Raw genomic sequence first — 18116 nt, 5'->3', positions numbered from 1 at the left:
CCAGCCTGGGCCCACCAAATAACAATTATGGCTGCAACCAAAAAATAGCTGGGCGTTGTGGTGGGCACCTGTTGTCCCAGCTACTTGGGAGGTGGAGGCAGGAGACTCGCTTGAGCCCAGGAGTTGGAGGTTGCTGTGAGCTGTGATTTCACTGCACTCTACTGAGTGCAACAGCTTGAGGCTCTGTCTCAAACAAATAAACAAACAAACAAAAAAAAGCACATGACGTGATATCTCATCGTGGTTCTGATTTGGATTTTCCTTTTTTTTTTTTCTCTTTTTTTATTGTTAAATCATAGCTGTGTACATTAGTGCAATCAAGGGGTACAATGTGCTGGTTTTATATACAATCTGAAATATTCTCATCAAACTGTTCTACGTAGCCTTCATGGCATTTTCTTAGTTACTGTATGTAGACATTTGTATTCTGCATTTACCTGTACCCATTCTAAGATGCATGGTAGGTGTGGCCCCACCCATTACCCTCCCTCCACCCTAACCTCCCCCCCCCCTTCCTTGGCCCTTTCCTCATAGTCTTGTGCTATAGTTGGGTTATAGCCTTCATGTGAAAGCTATAATTTAGCTTCATAGTAGGGCTGAGTACATTGAATACTTTTTCTTCCATTCCTGAGATACTTTGCTAAGAAGAATATGTTCCAACTCCATGATTTGGATTTTCCTAATGACTTATAGTCACTTCTTTGTTCAATGTCATATCATTTTCTTCCTCAAAATTCTTTAAATGACTTTTTAAAGTGTCTAAGGAACAAAGATCAATTCTTTGCTATCTAGATCTAGTTTTAGCCTCACCTCATGCCATTTTTCTTTCCTATTCCATCTACTAGTCATTGGGTGCAATATATAATTTTTTTTTTTTTTGGTCACTTTTTACATTCTTCCACTAGAGTATCTGCTCTGTAAAAGAAGAAATTATTCAGTGATACTTGTTGAAGTATTAAGACTTTATTCAGGACCATTATGTTGGGTTTTGCGGTAGGGGAGAGAGATTGGGTTCAACTCTGAATGCAACACAGGATAAGGGGAATTTATAGCTAAGGAGAAGCATGGTGGGGAGGGGGTTGGTGAATGGGGAATTATTAAGGGGAAACATCATGGGTAAAGGGGATTCTGGTTGAACCCATATAACAAGATTTTTGCTGAAGATAAGCCAGGGTGGATGGTGGGAGATGAGAAACCTGATTAGATATCAAGAGTGGCCAGTCAGTCATCAAGAATGGGGAGAGGTTCTGGCTAAATTGCCTTAGCAAGTTTCTTTTGCTAATACTATATTTTAAAAGGAAGTGTAAAGATGGACTGAAGAAAAGTTTTAGAAACCTGACTAAAGTTTGATCAAGGAAAGACTCTTTGTTAGCTTCTTGAGAGAGAATATCTCACTTTCCTCTAACACAAAGTTATATTACTCTACCTTCTAATTGGCTCTGCAGTCTGTCCTCTCCACTCTGTCCCATTTCTCTTTCTTTTTCCTCCCCTCCCAACCCCTCTGCTCCGGCTCCACTCCCCTCCCTTCCTCTCTTCTTCTCTCTCTTTCTTTTTTCTTTTTTGACACAGTGCAGTGGAATTACCATAGCTCACTGCAACCTCAAAACTGCTGGGTCTTTGCAGTTCTCCCTTCTCAGCTTCCTGAGTGGATAAGACTACATACACCTGCCACCAGGCCCAGCTAATTTTTTCTATTTTTTGGTAGAGATGGGGTCTTGCTCTTACTAAAGCTGGTCTCAAACTCCTGAGCTCAAGCCTCACCTCCCAGAGTGCTAGGATCACATGTGTGAGCTGATGCACCTGGCCACTTATTGTAGTTTTCAAATCCAGAATTTCCATGTGGACTTTTTTATAATTTCTATCTCCTTATTGATATTCTTTATTTGATGAGACTTGTTGTCATACATTAATTTTTTAGACATGATTTCTTTTAATTCTTTGAACATATTTATGATGGCTTATTTAAAGTGTTTACTAAGACAAATGTCTGGCTTCCTCAGAAATAATTTTAATGAACTCTTTTTTTACTCTGTATGAATAATACTTAATTTTTTAAAATTTTATTATAATCTTGTTATTAGTTTTGAACATTTTAAATAGTGTAATCTCACTTTCCCAAGGTTTGTTGTGGCTCCTTGTGTTGTTACTGCTTATTTAACACTTTCCTAGTCCTTTTAAAGTCTTGTGTTCTTTATCATGTGCAGCCATTGACATTTCTGCTTGGTTAGGTTAGTGGTTAGCTAATGATTAGACTGAGATTTCCTAAATGCCTGGAACCAGTAAGTGTCTTCCTTTGCTGAGGGCCTCTGTGTGATTTGGGCGTGATTTCAGTGCTCCACAGTCAGCTTACCATGTGTCTCAATCTTTGTTTTCTGCTGTATCAGGGTCTGCCAGAGGTGTGAACTGAGGCTTTTCAAGATATTCCTGGACATGTGCGTTTTCTTCTAGATTCCCAGGCATACTCTGAAGCTTTTTAAAGCTTCTTATGAATATCTCATTCCCACTTAAAAAAAAAAAATTTGGTCATACTCTTGTTAGCTCCAACTGGTTTCACTGCCTCAGGCAGCTGTAATGTTAAACAGTTGTTGATTTTTTTGACAGATGCCCTGGGTTAGTGCTGTTTGCACACGGTGAGCTCTGAGTGCATTAAACAAAGACAAATTCTAAGAATGGAACTTTACAGAGAGCTGCCAGGCGGGTCCAACAGGGACAGTTTTCTGGGGATAGACCTTTTGTGGAGGTTCAACTCAGTTCTGTCACCTTAATTGGCTGCCAGGCTGCTGGTTTTCTCTATGATTAGGGGCAGTTGGTTTTCAAGACAGAGTTAGGGACATGGGGAAGGGATTAGGGCAAGTAAAATATAGGCAGTCCCTGAGTTATGAATGAGATAGGTTCTGTAGATTTGTTCTTAAGTTGAATTTGTGTGTAAATTTAGACAGATACATTTATCTATTACCTGTAATAGTCTCCATTAAGTATGAGTTGTATGTCAGTCTGATCTTTGTAACTTAGAGACTTACTGTAATAGCCTCTGTTCATAAATGTGATTTGTACATGAGTCAGATGTTTATAACTTGGGTACTGCCTGTGCTACAAAAGTCTTTGTTCTTACTGAGGTTCACCCATTTTTTTTCTTGGATAAATTCATGGTTGAAAACCTTTTGTTAATTTCCAGAAGTCTGAAAAAGTTGATGTTTAAAATTTTTTCCCAGTGTTCTCGTTTTTATGAAGGAATGAATTATCAGAGGTGTTTACTCTCCTATTCCAGTAGTGCCTGTTCTCTCCTTGTGGTTTTAATTTGTGTTTCTCTGAGTAATGATGTTCAAGGTATTTTTTTTTTTTTTTGAGACAGAGCCTCAAGCTGTTGTCCTGGGTAGAGTGCTGTGGCATCACAGCTCACAGCAACCTCCAACTCCTGGGCTCAAGCGATTCTCTTGCCTCAGCCTCCCAAGGAGCTGGGATAACAGGCACCTGCCACAATGCCCGGCTACTTATTTTTTTTTTTTTTTGGTTGTAGTTGTTGTTTGGCGGGCCCAGGTTGGATTTGAACCCGCCAGCTCAGGTGTATGTGGCTGGCGCCCTAGCCACTTGAGCCACAGGCGCCAAGCCTCAAAGTATTTTCTTATGCCAATTCATCATTTGTATATCTTCTCTTGTGAAGAATCTGTTATTCATTTTTCCATTAAAGATTGAGTTGTTTGCTTTTTTATTATTGATTTGTGAAAGTTCTTCAGACATTATTGATACAAGTCCTTTATCACATACACAGGTATTATGAATACTCTTTCTCAGGCTACTTGACTAGACATTCGCTCATTGGTTTCTTTTGGTTGGCAGAGTTTTGATTAGATCTAATTTATTATCTATTTTTATGGTAAGTGCTTATTGTGTCTTAGAAATCTTGTCCCACTTCAAAATTGTGAAGATACTGTATCTTTTTCTAAGAGCTTTATAGTTCCATTTTATTTTAAAAGAATAGATCTATTTCATCTCAGTTTGTGAATTCGTTGACTTAATTTTTTTCATAATATAGCCTTTATTAACAATTTAAATATCTGTACTGGTATCTATACAATCTGTATTAATATTCTTTTTTATTTTCATTTGTTTCTGTTTTTAATCATTCTTACTAGGGTTCTATCAGTGATACTAACTTTTCAAAGAGACAGCTTTTGGTAGACAATCAATAGAACTATTGATGTTCTCTATTGTTTGTCCATTTGTCATTTCATCAGTTTTCAAGCTTTACTGCTTCTTTATTTTTATGTACTGTAGTTTATCTTCTAATTCCAGCTTCACAGGCTGTGGCAAACCATGCACAGTCTCTCTGTGTTGTATAGTGCCAGCTTTTTGGGTTGCTGGGGAGTTCTCTTTGCTATTCAGCCCTGCCTTCTGCTGGGAACAACTCAGCAGCTTGTTCCCAGCCCCCAAAGGCTGCTTCAGTGAAAGCTGAGAGAGCCTCAGAGGGATTTATCTCAGCTGTCCTGCCCCAGCACCTTCCTGAGGAACTTACACTGGATAAAGACCCTAGAAGAAATTTCTGTCATCTCTTTTCTCCCACTCCTCTACCAAGGGCTTTTGCCTGGCACTAAAGGAAGGTCCAGCATGCTTCAGGAAGGCTATCTCTCAGTTCCTGCTCTGTATCTGATGAAGGTTGTTGAGATAGAGTAGCTGGGTAGGTACAGGCTTTCTCTGCGGCTGGTACTTCTTAGTATGTTAATCCTTTATGCCAGCCCTTTATTCTTATGTTAAAAGTTTTAGTTCATTTTTCCTGACATATCTATGGCAGATTCTTCCTCTTCTGCCATTCTGCCAGGGATGAAAGTTAGCTGTGGATCTTTCTCCTTGAAAGGGCTAATTATTGGGTGGCGCCTGTGGCTCAGTGAGTAGGGCGCCGGCCCCATATGCCGAGGGTGGCGGGTTCTAAACCCAGCGCCGGCCAAACTGCAACAACAAAAAAAAATAGCCGGGTGCTGTGGCGGGCACCTGTAGTCCCAGCTACTCGAGAGGCTGAGGCAAGAGAATCGCTTAAGCCCAGGAGCTGGAGGTTGCTGTGAGCTGTGTGATGCCACGGCACTCTACCAAGGGGCATAAAGTGAAACTCTGTCTCTACAAAAAAAAAAAAAAGAAAGGGCTAATTATTTTGTATAATTCAGTTCATTTAGGTTTCTTTTATCCTTAGCTATATGACGAGTTTTAAGAAACTGTAATTTTTATAGATTAGCTGTTTTGTTTTAGTAGTTAGGTTGAAAGTGAAATTCTGTTTCAACTCACTTCATCATAACTAGAAGTGGGAGTTGGGAACATTTTTTTTTTTTGATGTTCATTATTTAATGGGTATGCCTAAGTGTATTTTAATAGACAGAGTTCCTTTTCTGGAAGTGAGACTAGTGACATAAATTCTTTGACAAGTTGTTATACTTGTCTGGAGAAAAATTAGTTAAATAGATCTATCTACAATACTTTACATGCCATAGGTACACGATAATTGGGAACAAAAGGGCGTTTCTCCCTGATTTCTATTTTTTCTTATTATGAAAGTAGCTAACATTTTATAATAAACTTCAGAGGTGAGGAATAACATACATTCTTGGTAGACAATAGGAAACCTTATATGTAGTTTGCGTTCTATAGGAAAATGACTGCTGAGGGTAGAAATTATATTTAAAATTTTGGCTGCACTACTTTGTAGCAGTGTGAATTTCTTTAGGTTATTTACTTTCTCTGAGTCTCCTTGACTATGTGGGGATGATTGATTCAACCTCGTGAATAGATTGGCGGCACCTGTGGCTCAAAGGGATAGGGTGCCAGTCCCCTATGCTGGAGGTGGTGGGTTCAAACCCAGCCTTGGCCAAAAATCACAAAAAGAAAAGGATTAAGTTGAATAGCATATATGAAATGTGCAGGATAGTGCCTGGCACTTAGTGCTCCATAAACTTTGCATCCCCACACAACCATCCCCTAGTCCTAAAATGTGAAACTTTTCTAACTATAGCAAAACTATCATAAGTTGTCACCAGTAACCCCACAAAACCCTAAAACAACAACCAGCAAAAACAACCACCATGTATTATTGTTTATATACTTCAAATTATTCTTATTTTTTTTTAGAGACAGAGTCTCATTTTGTCACCCTCAGTAGAGTGCTGTGGTGTCATAGCTCACAGCAACCTCTAGCTCTTAGGCTTAGGTTATTCCCTTGCCTTAGCCGCCCCAGTAGCTGGGACTACAAGCACCTGCCACAATGCCCGGCTATTTATTTGTTGCAGTTTGGCTGGGGCTGGGTTTGAACCCACCACCCTTGGTATTTGGGGCTGGCACCCTACTCACTGAGCCACAGGCGCCGCCCTTTATTATTATTTTCATGCATACCTGATAATCAAAAAATTTCTTTTTTTTTTTTTTTGTTTGGCTATTAGTAGTTACTCTTTGAAATGTATCTGAAGAGTTTATATTAAAAAGTTGGATAGACTCGGCGTCTGTAGCTCAGCGGTTAGGACGCCAGCCACATACACTGGAGCTGGTGGGTTGGAACCCGGCCCGGGCCTGCCAAACAACAATGACAACTACAACCAAAAAATAGCTGGGCATTGTGGTGGGTATCTGTAGTGCCAACTACGTGGGAGGCCGAGGCAAGAGAATTGCTTAAGCCCAAGAGTTTGAGCTTGCTGTGAGCTGTGATGATATGGCACTCTACCTGGGGTGACATAGTGAGACTCTTTCTCAAACAATAAAAAAAAAATAAATAAATAAACCAAACCAAAACAAAAAGCAGTTGGATAGTCTATAGATCTCAGTTTATATTTTCTGTGCATGCTATTCATTCATCATCATTCCAACTACAGTTACAATGTAAGTATCCTTATCTATTATCTTTTATATACCAAGATGCTATTCACATGTTTTACTGAGTAGTATGAACTGTTACATTATACCCTACTCATCTTTCTTGTAAGCAACTGTGTCTACTTGGAAGGAAAAGATTATTAGGGGTTTGATTACCTGGAAATAGAAGTAGCAACCAAATTTTTTTTGAAGACAGAGTCTCACTTTGTAGCCTTTGGTAGAGTGCTGTGACATCATACGTAGCTCACTGCAACCTCAGATTCCTGGGCTCAAGCGATTCTCTTGCCTCACCCTCCCAAATAGCTGGGACTATAGTTGCTCGCTGCAATGCCCAGCTGTTTTTAGAAACAGGGCCTCACTCTGGTTCAGGCTGGTCTCAAATCTATGAGCTCAGGCAAACCACCTGCCTTGGCCTCCCAGAGTGCTAGGATTACAGGCATGAGCCACCACGCCTGGCCCCCAAATCTTAAGTATCCATAATAAGTATTATGTGGTTGCTACATATTGATTGGGCAGATAAATTATATTGTATAAATACAACTTGTTATTGTGTATTCATTTATTGTATTATGTTCAAATATTATATATACTTTTGACCTTTTCTCCTTTAGGGACTATTTGTAAAATGGAAAAATTATAGTTCTTTGGAGCAACTGTATTAGAGAATGACCTAAGTCCAGGAGTTGGAGGTTGCTGTGAGCTGTGATGCCATGGCACTCTACCCATGGCAACATAGTGAGACTCTGTCTCAAAAAAAAAAAAAAGACAGACTTTAGAAGTGTAAATAATATTTTGGAAAAATTGCTAAATTAGTTGAGGCATGGCAGTGCTGTTTTATTTCTATCTTTATCAAAGTTATTATCAGAGTGCTGAAAATCACTATCATCTTACTGTAAAGAAGTAAAAATCACAATGTTGAAATATGAACCCTGATATTCATATTTAACATATATTTAAGAAAATGGGGGGGGGCCACCCGTACCTCAGTGGTTAGGGCACGGGCCACATGCTCCCGGGCTTGGTGTTTGAACCCGGCCCAGGCTTGCTAAACAAACAGAAAGAATAGCCAGGCATTGTAGCAGGCACCTATAGTCCCAGCTACTAGGGAGGCTGAGACAAGAGAATCACTTGAGCTCAAGAGTTGGAGGTTGCTGTGAGCTATGATATCACCTCACTCTACTGTGACAAAGTAAGACTCTGTCTCAATTAACATAAAAAAAAAAGAGGGGCAGCGCCTGTGGCCTTAAGGAGTAGGGTGCAGTCCCACATACTGGAGGTGGGGGTTCAAACCAGGCCCCAGCCAAAAAAAATGCAAAAGAAAAAATGATAAGAAAATGGTAGAAATCATGTTAACTGGCAAATGCTATGGACTTTTTTTTTTTTTTTTTTTTTTGAGACAGTCGGACTCTGTTGCCCAGGCTAGAATGCCATTTATGTTGTCACTCTAGCTCACAGCAACCCCAAACTTCTGGGTTCAAGTGATCCTCTTGTTTCAGCTTCCTTAGTAGCTGGGATTACAGGTGCTTCCCACAAGGCCTGGCTATTTTTTGCTGTTTTTAGGAGAGACAGGGTCTCACTCTTGCTTAGGCTGGTCTTGAACTCCTGAGCTCAAGGGATGCTCCTGCCTCAGCCTCCCAGAATGCTAGTATTACCAATGTGAGCCACTAGAAATATTCTTAAGTAAAAGTCTAAAATTCAATGGAAAACCACATAAAAGCAGTATTATATCATCAAAGTAAAATTTCTTAATTCATGGACCACCTGAGATGATTTATGTTTATATTGTATAGTTAGTTATCAACTTCTCTTTCAAACTGTTTCTGTCTTGGCAGTATTGGGCACAGTAGGACATCTTTGTAGCTCTAGAAACTAGCCCAGCACCAGGTACATCATAGACACTGGAGTTGGATTGCTCCTCAGTGTTTTTATTATCTAGGTCTTGCTGCCTCCTGCCTTGACCATTATGACTCCCACTTATCATCTTAGTTCTGAGTTTCTTACCTGCAAGTGTTGAAGTGGATAAATAGAGCTTTTTTGCCTTTCTGTATAAAAACTCAATCTTAAGCCTTAGGTGAATTTGACAGTTTTAAAAAAGAGATTCTTTCATGTTTTGGTGCTTGAAGTTTAAGTATATTGTATCAAAGATGATACTTCTGCTAGGGTTTGCCTTATGAGGTGATGCCACAGGGTAGCAGGGTTTCAACAGATAGCTTTAAACCTGACCTCAGAGTTATATTTCTGCTTCCTTATATAATTTTGTTGCAGTCAGTAAACCAATTGTACTTGAGGTCATTTAAGGTTTATTGTACACACTGAACTCTTACCCAAACAATTATGGCCCACAAAGATTTCTATAATAATTACAACCCTATACTCTTAATTTAACTTGGTGAACTTTGGCATAAAATCAACAGGATGACAGATTTTTTTCCTATAGTTTTTAAATAATTTTAGGTTTGATGAATTCATCATAATTGACAAAATAGTGTGGGGAGATTGTTAGTTTTCTGTAAATGGAATGATTATTGGAGCTGTTTGTCAATTTTAAGGAGTTACTAACAAAATTACATAAAAGGTCTCTGGAAAAGTACTACCTAAGATTCTTTTCCTTAATAGAATTAGAATTTAGAAAAAAAAAATCAGAGAGGGCATCCACTACTTAAGATCTGCCTTATTTTAGTTGTTGCACTAATTGCCTCTCATTACATAAGAATTTACTTTGAGAACAGGATTACCTTTGCGATTTCTTTAGATGTATTTTTAACAATGGAGCCCTTGAATGGCTTTGAGTTATCCCGAGTCTCTATTGCAGTCTTTATCCAGAACCCAATTTTTCTTTTATCTTCTTTTTCTCAGGCACCATATTCAAGAAGGATTAAACATTTTTGATGCATCTTATTACTTTTTCTTTTCTTTTCTTTCTTTCTTTTTTTTTTTTTTTGTTGCAGTTTTTGGCCGGGGCCGGGTTTGAACCCGCCACCTCCGGCATATGGGGCCGGTGCCCTACTCTCTGAGCCACAGGTGCTGCCAACTTTTTATTTTCTGCTTAATAACTCTTGTACATCACCACAGTTTGGGCCCAGGGGACAGGGATGTGGCTGTGGTTTTGACCCCAGAGGGCAGGGCACAGTACTGGCATGGCTCCACAGAAGAAGGGGTGTTCCTGAGGCCTAGGCCGCAGGGAGGAGTGCACAGCTGCAATTCAGGATCTAAAAGCAACAGGACATAGTGGCAACTTAAGCACCAGGGGATAAAATACCATACAGTGGTGATTCTTAATCTTGGAAGTTGGGAGCTGGCAGTAGCCCATTCTCTGTGTGTTCAGGTGCAGCAATGGCAAGAACTCAGGAATTACAAGGCACAGAAGTTGCTTGGGACCCGGAGTAGGGAGCAGTACAGTATGACTCTACTTCTTGAGGAGGTGAGTACCTCAGCAGCTCAGACTACAGGTGCCTAGTTCAGTTCTAGGGAGGCAGGTTCCCGTGGCTTTTAAGCCTAGCAGGTGGAGTTTGCACAGCTCATCCAAGTCATTAATTCCCTGGGAAAGAAGGTGCTCCGTCAACTTGGCCCTAGAAAGTGCAGCTACATGGATGGGTTGGAGGAGGCTCTGACTTCCTGGGAGTCAGGGTGCAGTGTCAGCTGTCACAGTGGGGAGCACAACTGCTCTGGTGTGCTCAACAGTTAGAGCCTCTGGGGGGCGGGATGTTGCATTGGCATGGGAGCCAGGGGTAGTTTGATGTTCTTGGGTCCTGGAGTGGGAGATAAGGTACCACTTTAGCAGTTTAGCTCAGGCTCTGGAGGGCAGGGTGTACCAATGCTGGGGATGGAGCAGATCCATGGTGGCTTAGCCCCAGGGTGCAGTGATAGCTGAACTGAGTGATGGTGGGCTATCAAGTAGATGGGGTGCACTGATGACAAAGCCTCCAGGGTGGAGGGCTACAGTGGCTGATTGACCCTGGAGCAGGATGCACTCTAGCAGTGGTTTTGATTCCATGATGGTGTAGTATTGGACTGGGGGTAGGGCACAGGATCAGTTTCTTCTCTGGGGGTGGCACAGCATGTGTGCTCTCGGGAGCTCCCTTGTCTGTGCTCAGAGCATGTGAGGAATGCAGGAATTTCTAGTAGTGAGGACTGCGGGTATTTGTGGTAGACATGAGCTTTTCTGTATAGGGAGAAGTTTCTTCTGTTTCCAACCTGATCCCAACCGGAGGATGAGATTATCCCTTTATAGAGGCAAAGTGTTTCCCTTCTCTCTTTATGTGGCCATCCTGGGTTAACTCTGGTATTGTCCTATAGTTTCTTAGGTCCAATTGTAATTGCTTATTTGTTGTTTTTCTTTGTGGGGGAGAAGAACGCTTGGAACTTCTACTTTGCCATCTTACATCACTCAACAGTGATCCCATGTGTCATTTAGAAGTGTGCTATTTAATCTTTAAATATTTGAAGATTTTCCAAAGATCTTTCTGCTACTTTTTTTCAGTTTAATTTAATTTTGCTCAGAATTTACTTTGTATGGCTTGAAACTTTGTAAATATATCACATTAAAAAAAATGATTGTATATATATGCATCATTTAGGAAAAAATTCTGTATATATTTTGTGGAAATTTTCTTATGTCAAATATTTTCTAAAGCTTGATTTAAGAAATAATAACTTTTAAAATAATATTAATAGGCTTGGCGCTTGTAGCTCAGCAGCTAGGGTGCCAGCTACATACACTGGAGCTGGTGGGTTCAAACTCAGCCCAGGCCTGCCAAACAACGACAACTACAACCAAAAAAATAGGGCAACGCCTGCGGCTCAGTGGATAGGACGCCTGTGGCGGGTCTGAACCCGGCCCTGGCCAAACTGCAACAAAAAATTGCCGGGTGTTGTGGTGGGTGCCTGTAGTCCCAGCTACTCAGGAGGGTGAGGCAAGGGAATCATCTAAGCCCAGGAGTTGGAGGTTGCTGTGAGCTCTGTGACACCACAGTATTCTACCCAAGGTGATAAAGTGAGACTCTGTCTTAAAAAAAAACAAAAAACAGAGAGGCATTGTGGCAGGCACCTGTAGTCCCTGCTACTTGGGAGGCTGAGGCAAGAGAATCTCTCACTTAGGCCCAAGAGTTTGAGGTTGCTGTGAGTAGGGATGCTATAGCACTCTACAGATGGCCACATAGTGAGACTCTGTCTAAAAAAAAAAGAATATATTTTTGTGGTTCAAAAATCAACACAACGTAAAAAGATACACATTGAGAAATCATACTTTCTACCCTGTTCCAGATTACATAGTTTCTACAATATTAGTTTCAGGGTTATCTGTCCTCCACTTCTCTATGCAAACTTAGCACATATGCATGTATACTTTTATTTTCACACCCTTAAACAAAAAGTGAACAGTGTGACACTTAATCATTGTATATGGATATGCTATGATTTATTTAATATATATGGATGATTTTTTCCAGTTTTAAGAAAAACTGAGTATCTGTGCTGAGCACTCTGCTGGACAATGCTGTAGTTTTGATTACCACTGTATTAGATCATAGACTCCTCTGACCATGTTATAAATGAATAATTTTATATGAGCTGCTGTTTATGTATGTATTATTTCCTTTGATATTTTTAAAGGACCTTACTTTATTCAGTTTTGTATTCTTGGTCCTAAGTATGTCCTTAATGAATGTAGGACATACATGTGAATGATTTAATTTCATAGGTTAGTTAGTCTATGTTGTTAAAAAACAATGACTTTGATGCTTTTTTTTTGGAGATAAAGAGTCTCAAGCTGTCACCCAGGGTAGAGTGCTGTGGCGTAATAGCAACCTCAAGCTCTTGTTGAGCTTAAGTGATTCTCCTGCCTCAGCCTTCCAGGTGGCTGGGACTACAGGTGCCCACCACATGCCCGGCTATTTTTTTTTGTTGCAGTTGTCATTGTTATTTTAGCTGGCCCAGGCCGGGTTTGAACCTGCCAGCCTCGGTGTATGTGGTTGGTGCCCTACCCCCTGAGCTACAGGCACCGCCCATGACTTTGATTCTTAATATTTTCCTCTCTGATGTCCATTTATCTAACTACAGAATGACACATGGTAGGCAGGTGACAGTTGAGTAGATGAGCATTCAATTGTGAGAAGATTAATTGTGCTTCTTCTGAAATTCTCATTGTGATAGTGTAGAAGATCAAATTTGGGGGAGTGTGATGGGCTTGGGTTCAGATTCTCTCATTGATTTTTGTGGGGTGATTGTAATGAATAAAATGAAATGTTATAGGAAAGTACCTCATATAGGCTTTACCCATTAGGACCTGATAAGTACTAGGTTACTTTCTCCTTTACTTCTTCAGAATGGGCTCTAGGTCCTTCAGGTATTTGAGTGTAAAGCCAGGAGCCCATTCCTATCCACTGAGTTGACACTGTGCATCCTGCTGTCCGGGGTACCCACCAGACATAGGAGTTTGCAGGTGAGGATAGGGCCTTATCCTTCCGTACCTGTTCTCGTTGGCTGAGGAACTGGACAAAGTGCTTTACTGAAAATCCTCACAATAGCTATAGTATTACTGCCTCCTTTTTAAAAATAAGGAAACTTAGGCCCAGAAAAGTACAGATGCTTGTCCAAGGACACTGATAAAGGACAGGATGAAAAGTTACAATTAGGTCTGTCAGGCTTCAAAGGCTTTTTTATTTCCATTATATGATGTTGCCTCTAGGGATACTAAGAAAACATCACTAGTTTTGAGAGTTTTTTTTTATAATGGAATCTGAACTATGCTTAATCTTCTGAAATTTACATTTTAATCTTTTATTTATCTGACAGATTTTAGTCTATAAAGGGAGAAATTATAATTTAGGTGTCTCTAATAAAATTATTTTAAAGCCCTAGAATACAGGTGGGTAAATATAGTATACTTTTCTTAAAAAAAATCAGTTTGGAATTGAAACAGAAATTGAGCCCAATGTGAACCAGATGTTTTACTTTTACAAAGAAAAGGAAATCACGAAGAGTTTGACATTAGTTTATTATGTGGACTCCTGGAAGGTAGTATCTTGTGCCTGAAAACATTGAAGCTGGGGATTTCTCTAATGACTTGGGCCATGTTTATATTAGGTTATACATGGCAGTTGGGTGGTTTGTTTTGCAGATGTTCATAATGTACAGTCTTAAATCTTCTTTCTATTTCTGGCATGCGTTTAAGTATGACTCATGTTTTCTTGAGGCCATACTAAAAATACAGCTGTTAGTTTCAAGGATTAATGTAAAATACAGCACAGATGTCATATAACACTACACAATACATTCTTTCAATAGTTCAATGCAATTTCTTGACAAATTAAATATGGAGGTGTTTTTTATTTTATGCAAAATACACTATACTGAAACATGAATTAAGTGAAAGTAAGTTTTCTTTTTTGAGAATGGGTCCTCTGATAAGATAATATAAATAACAAAACGAATCTGAAATTTTAATAAAAGGAGTGCAACATACGTATCATTGATATCACTAAACACAGAAATAGAACTAATAGAACAGCAGGTCCGCTATATTTGATATAGTCCTATGGGGTCCACCCTTATAGGGAAAGTATTGGCCCTGAAAGTAGATGCCTGGTAAAAAGCTTTTGGAGAGGCTGTAGGATTTTTCTTTTTTTTTTTAGAGACAGAGTCTTACTTTATTGCCCTCAGTAGAGTGCTGTGGTGTCACAGCTCACAGCAACCTCCAACTCCTGGGCTTAGGCGATTCTCTTGCCTCAGCCTCTCGAGTAGCTGGGACTACAGGCGCCCGCCACAATGCCCAGCTATTTTTTGTTGCAGTTTGGCCGGGGCTGGGTTTGAACCTGCCACCCTCGATATATGGGGCCAGTGCCCTACCCTCTGAGCCATAGGTGCTGCACGAGGCTATAGGATGTTAACAGCTGGAATACAACCTTTGGACTTAGACAACTTAGGTCTAAATCTTGGTTTATGGATTTACCAACTGTGGACAAATGATAGTATTTTTCCAACATTGTAAAGTGGGAGTAATAAGTATTTAACAAACACTTAGCACTTTCTATTATTGGACGCTGTTAGAGCAATATTCTTTTTTTTTGAGACAGAGTCTCACTATGTCACCCACAGCTCACAGCAACCTCAAACTCCTGGGCTGAAGCAATTCTCTTGCCTCAGCTTCCCAAGTAGCTGGGACTACAGGCGCCCACCGCAGTGCCCAGCTGTTTTTTGTTATAGTTGTCATGGTTGTTTAGCTGGCCCAGGCCAGGTTTGAACCTGCCAGTCTTGGTGTATGTGACTGATGCCGTAACCACTGTGCTATGGGTGCTGAGCCTCTATACTTCTGAATGCATCCATTATATAGACAGAGAAACTGAGCACAGAGAGGTTAAATAACTTGATTAAGTTTACACAGTTAGTAGATTGCAGAGTTGAGATTTGAACCCAGAGTGTCTGGCATGAGTCTCTGTCTTTATTCCATATAGTCTGCTGCCTTCTAGGATTGTGAGATCTAGGTGAGGTACTGTATGTAAAATCGTACAGAGATGTGGTCTTTGTGAAGGAATACCATAGCATAGACTATAGGGCCAGCCACAGGATTCAGAAGCTGCTTTTATGTATTAAGAACCTTATGTAGAATTGAAATGTAGTGGTGACAAGAGCCTTGGATGTCCTGACATTGCCTAGAGAGGCTCAACTTAAAGGTAGAGCTTATTTGTGGTTTATTTCCTCTCTAATAATTTCATCTTTCAGAAGTAGAGGAAACAAAGGAACTCTTTCTGTGGGCTTGATTGTGACTAATTAGAAATAACTCATTAGTGCTGTGTAGGCAACAGAAGCCTTGAGGGGGAGAAATGTCTACACGATATTTCTCAACTTGGGTGCCTTTGATGCATTGGACAAGATGAGATTGTTTTGGGCATTGCATTTAGCATCACTGAATATCTGTAGTGTACTGAATTATCTTTCGCCTTCTAAAGCTTTGGAACAACCAGTAGTACCTCCAGACATTTGCACGTGCCTCTGGCAGGTACTGAGTGGTAGCAGTACCACCACCGGTTGAGAACTGAATCTGTTGAATGATCAGAATAAAGGAAGGGTTTGCTGAGAATTGTCAGGTGTGCCTTATGCCTGTTTTTACCGCACATGAGCATCCTGCCGAAGTGGAAGACACTCCTGTGAGCATACACAGGATTACTCACAGTTCTTAGGGCTTAAGCTTTAAAATAACTTCATACTTTTCTGTCCTACTTAAGAAAGTACACTGATGTGCAAATGGCTGTATTCTTATGGGTATAATTTTGGTCCTGTTCCAGTTTGCTTTTCAAAAAAAAAGACAAATTATTCCTAAACTTCAGCACTTTATTAAACTGATAATTTTTGAGGGGCAGAAGTCATGTTTGATTAAAAACTGCCACCTTAGATTTTTAGAAATCTTGAAAATGAATGTAATTTTAAGGTCAAGACAAAACAGATGGGAACTATATAGAAGTAAATCGAGACTCCATAATTATAAATAGTTACTAATAGTTGCAAATAAAAGGTGGGAGAAAGCTAAAGAAACCCAGTTGGCTTTACCTTCTAGTACTTTACAAATTTTAGATTTTAAATAATCAAGTCCAGGTAATAGAAGGCCTGGCACATGCTGAAGTTGAATACAAAGAAATGATACAAAACTGTGAGGGGACGGATGGAGGGAGACAAACAAAACAAAAATAAAACAGAGGAAAAAAAACCGGTCAGAGTAGTATAGAGAAGGCCTGAAGCCAAATTAAGCTGAGATTTGTGAAAATGTAAGGAAAAAAAGTATGTTTAAGTTTTTAATTATATAATTGATGGTGTGGGAAGAGGTGGTAGATCTGCAGCATAGAAAACACAGTGTATTTACTGATGAAGAAGTTGGGGCTTAGGCTGGGTGTGGTGGATCACGCCTGTAATCCTAGCACTCTGGGAGGCTGAGAAGAGAGGATCCCTTTAGCTCAGGAGTTCAAGACTATCCAGAGTCAAGAATGAGACCCCCACCTCTTCTAAAAATAGAAAAATTAGCCAGGCATTGTGGCAGGTGCCTATAGTCCCAACTACTCAGGAGGTGAGGCAGGAGGATGGCTTGAACCCAGGAGTCTGAAGTTGCGGTGAGCTAGACTGACTCCATGGCATTCTAGCATGGGGCAGCATGCTAGAGTGTAAAAGTAAAGAGTGTGACAGTGGGCGGCGCCTGTGGCTCCAAGGAGTAGGGTGCTGGTCCCATATGCCGGAGGTGGCGGGTTCAAACCCAGCCCCAGCCAAAAACAGGAAAAAAAAAAAAGTGTGACAGTAAAACTCTGCCTCAAGAACAAAAAAATGGGAGGTTTCTTAACTCTTACTTTGTTTCATCTTTACATAGCAAGGAGACAGACTTGTCTTGAGATAAGAAAGAGTAGATGGTGTATCATAAGAATGGATTTAACCCTAAAGTACTTAAAGGACGTCTGGTAGTTACAAATGAAGTTAAATCTCCAGGCTCAGGTCGGTTGTGTTCTAGCATCATGAAACTACTTGGTAGATTCCCCCAAAGTGTAGGTCTTAGAGCAGTGTTTTTCAATCTGTTTCTCATTCTTTCCTAAGCACATTTTCCCCCTGAAATTATTCTTTCCCAACCCCATGAAATTTTAATACTACACACATATATAACACATATACACATTTTATTTCATATATGTTTATTTTTTTAGAGACAGAGTGTTGCTCTGTCAACCAGGCTGGAGGGAGTGATATGATCATAGCTCACTAACTTTGAATTCCTGGGTTCAAGTGATCCTGCTGCCTCAGGCTCCCAAGTAGCTGGGACTATAGGTACCCACTATATAGTGGGTGACTAATTTTTAATCTCTATTATTATTGTTATTTATTTATTTATTTTGGAGATAGGGTCTCACTATGTTGCCTAGGCTGGTTTCAAGTTCTTGGTCTCAAGCAGTCCTCTGCCTTGGCCTCCCAAAGTGTTGGGATTACAGATGTGAGCCACTGTGCCCAGCCCACAGATACTTTATGTATCTATGTATGTTCTATATCCTTTTAGAGGAATACGAACTATTGTAATATCCAAGAATTTTTCTCAAGTGCTCTTTTCCGGGAACCTACTTTTGCACCCTTAGGGGTAATATGCCCCCTTGCATGTCTTAGAGGATTCATAGAAACAGAAGAGGAGCCAAGTAGCTCCACTTAGGTAATGAGTCTCTTGATTTTCAGATGGGTAAACATTTGCATTGGGAAAATTATAATATGCATTAGTGTGACTCCAGTGACATGATTCAACCAATCTGTCC

General features: G+C 40.2%; 1 protein-coding gene across 1 annotated transcript in view; it reads left to right on the top strand.

The window, feature by feature from the left end:
- VWA8 (von Willebrand factor A domain containing 8) overlaps positions 1-18116 on the top strand; it is a 468998-nt gene that overhangs the window by 27765 nt on the left and 423117 nt on the right. The window lies entirely within an intron of this gene.

The sequence above is a fragment of the Nycticebus coucang genome, chromosome 15 (genome assembly GCF_027406575.1).
Source record: "Nycticebus coucang isolate mNycCou1 chromosome 15, mNycCou1.pri, whole genome shotgun sequence".
Classification (NCBI taxonomy): Eukaryota; Metazoa; Chordata; class Mammalia; order Primates; family Lorisidae; genus Nycticebus; species Nycticebus coucang.
The sequence above is the reverse complement of the archived record's forward strand: the minus strand, read 5'-3'. Positions and strand labels throughout refer to the sequence as shown.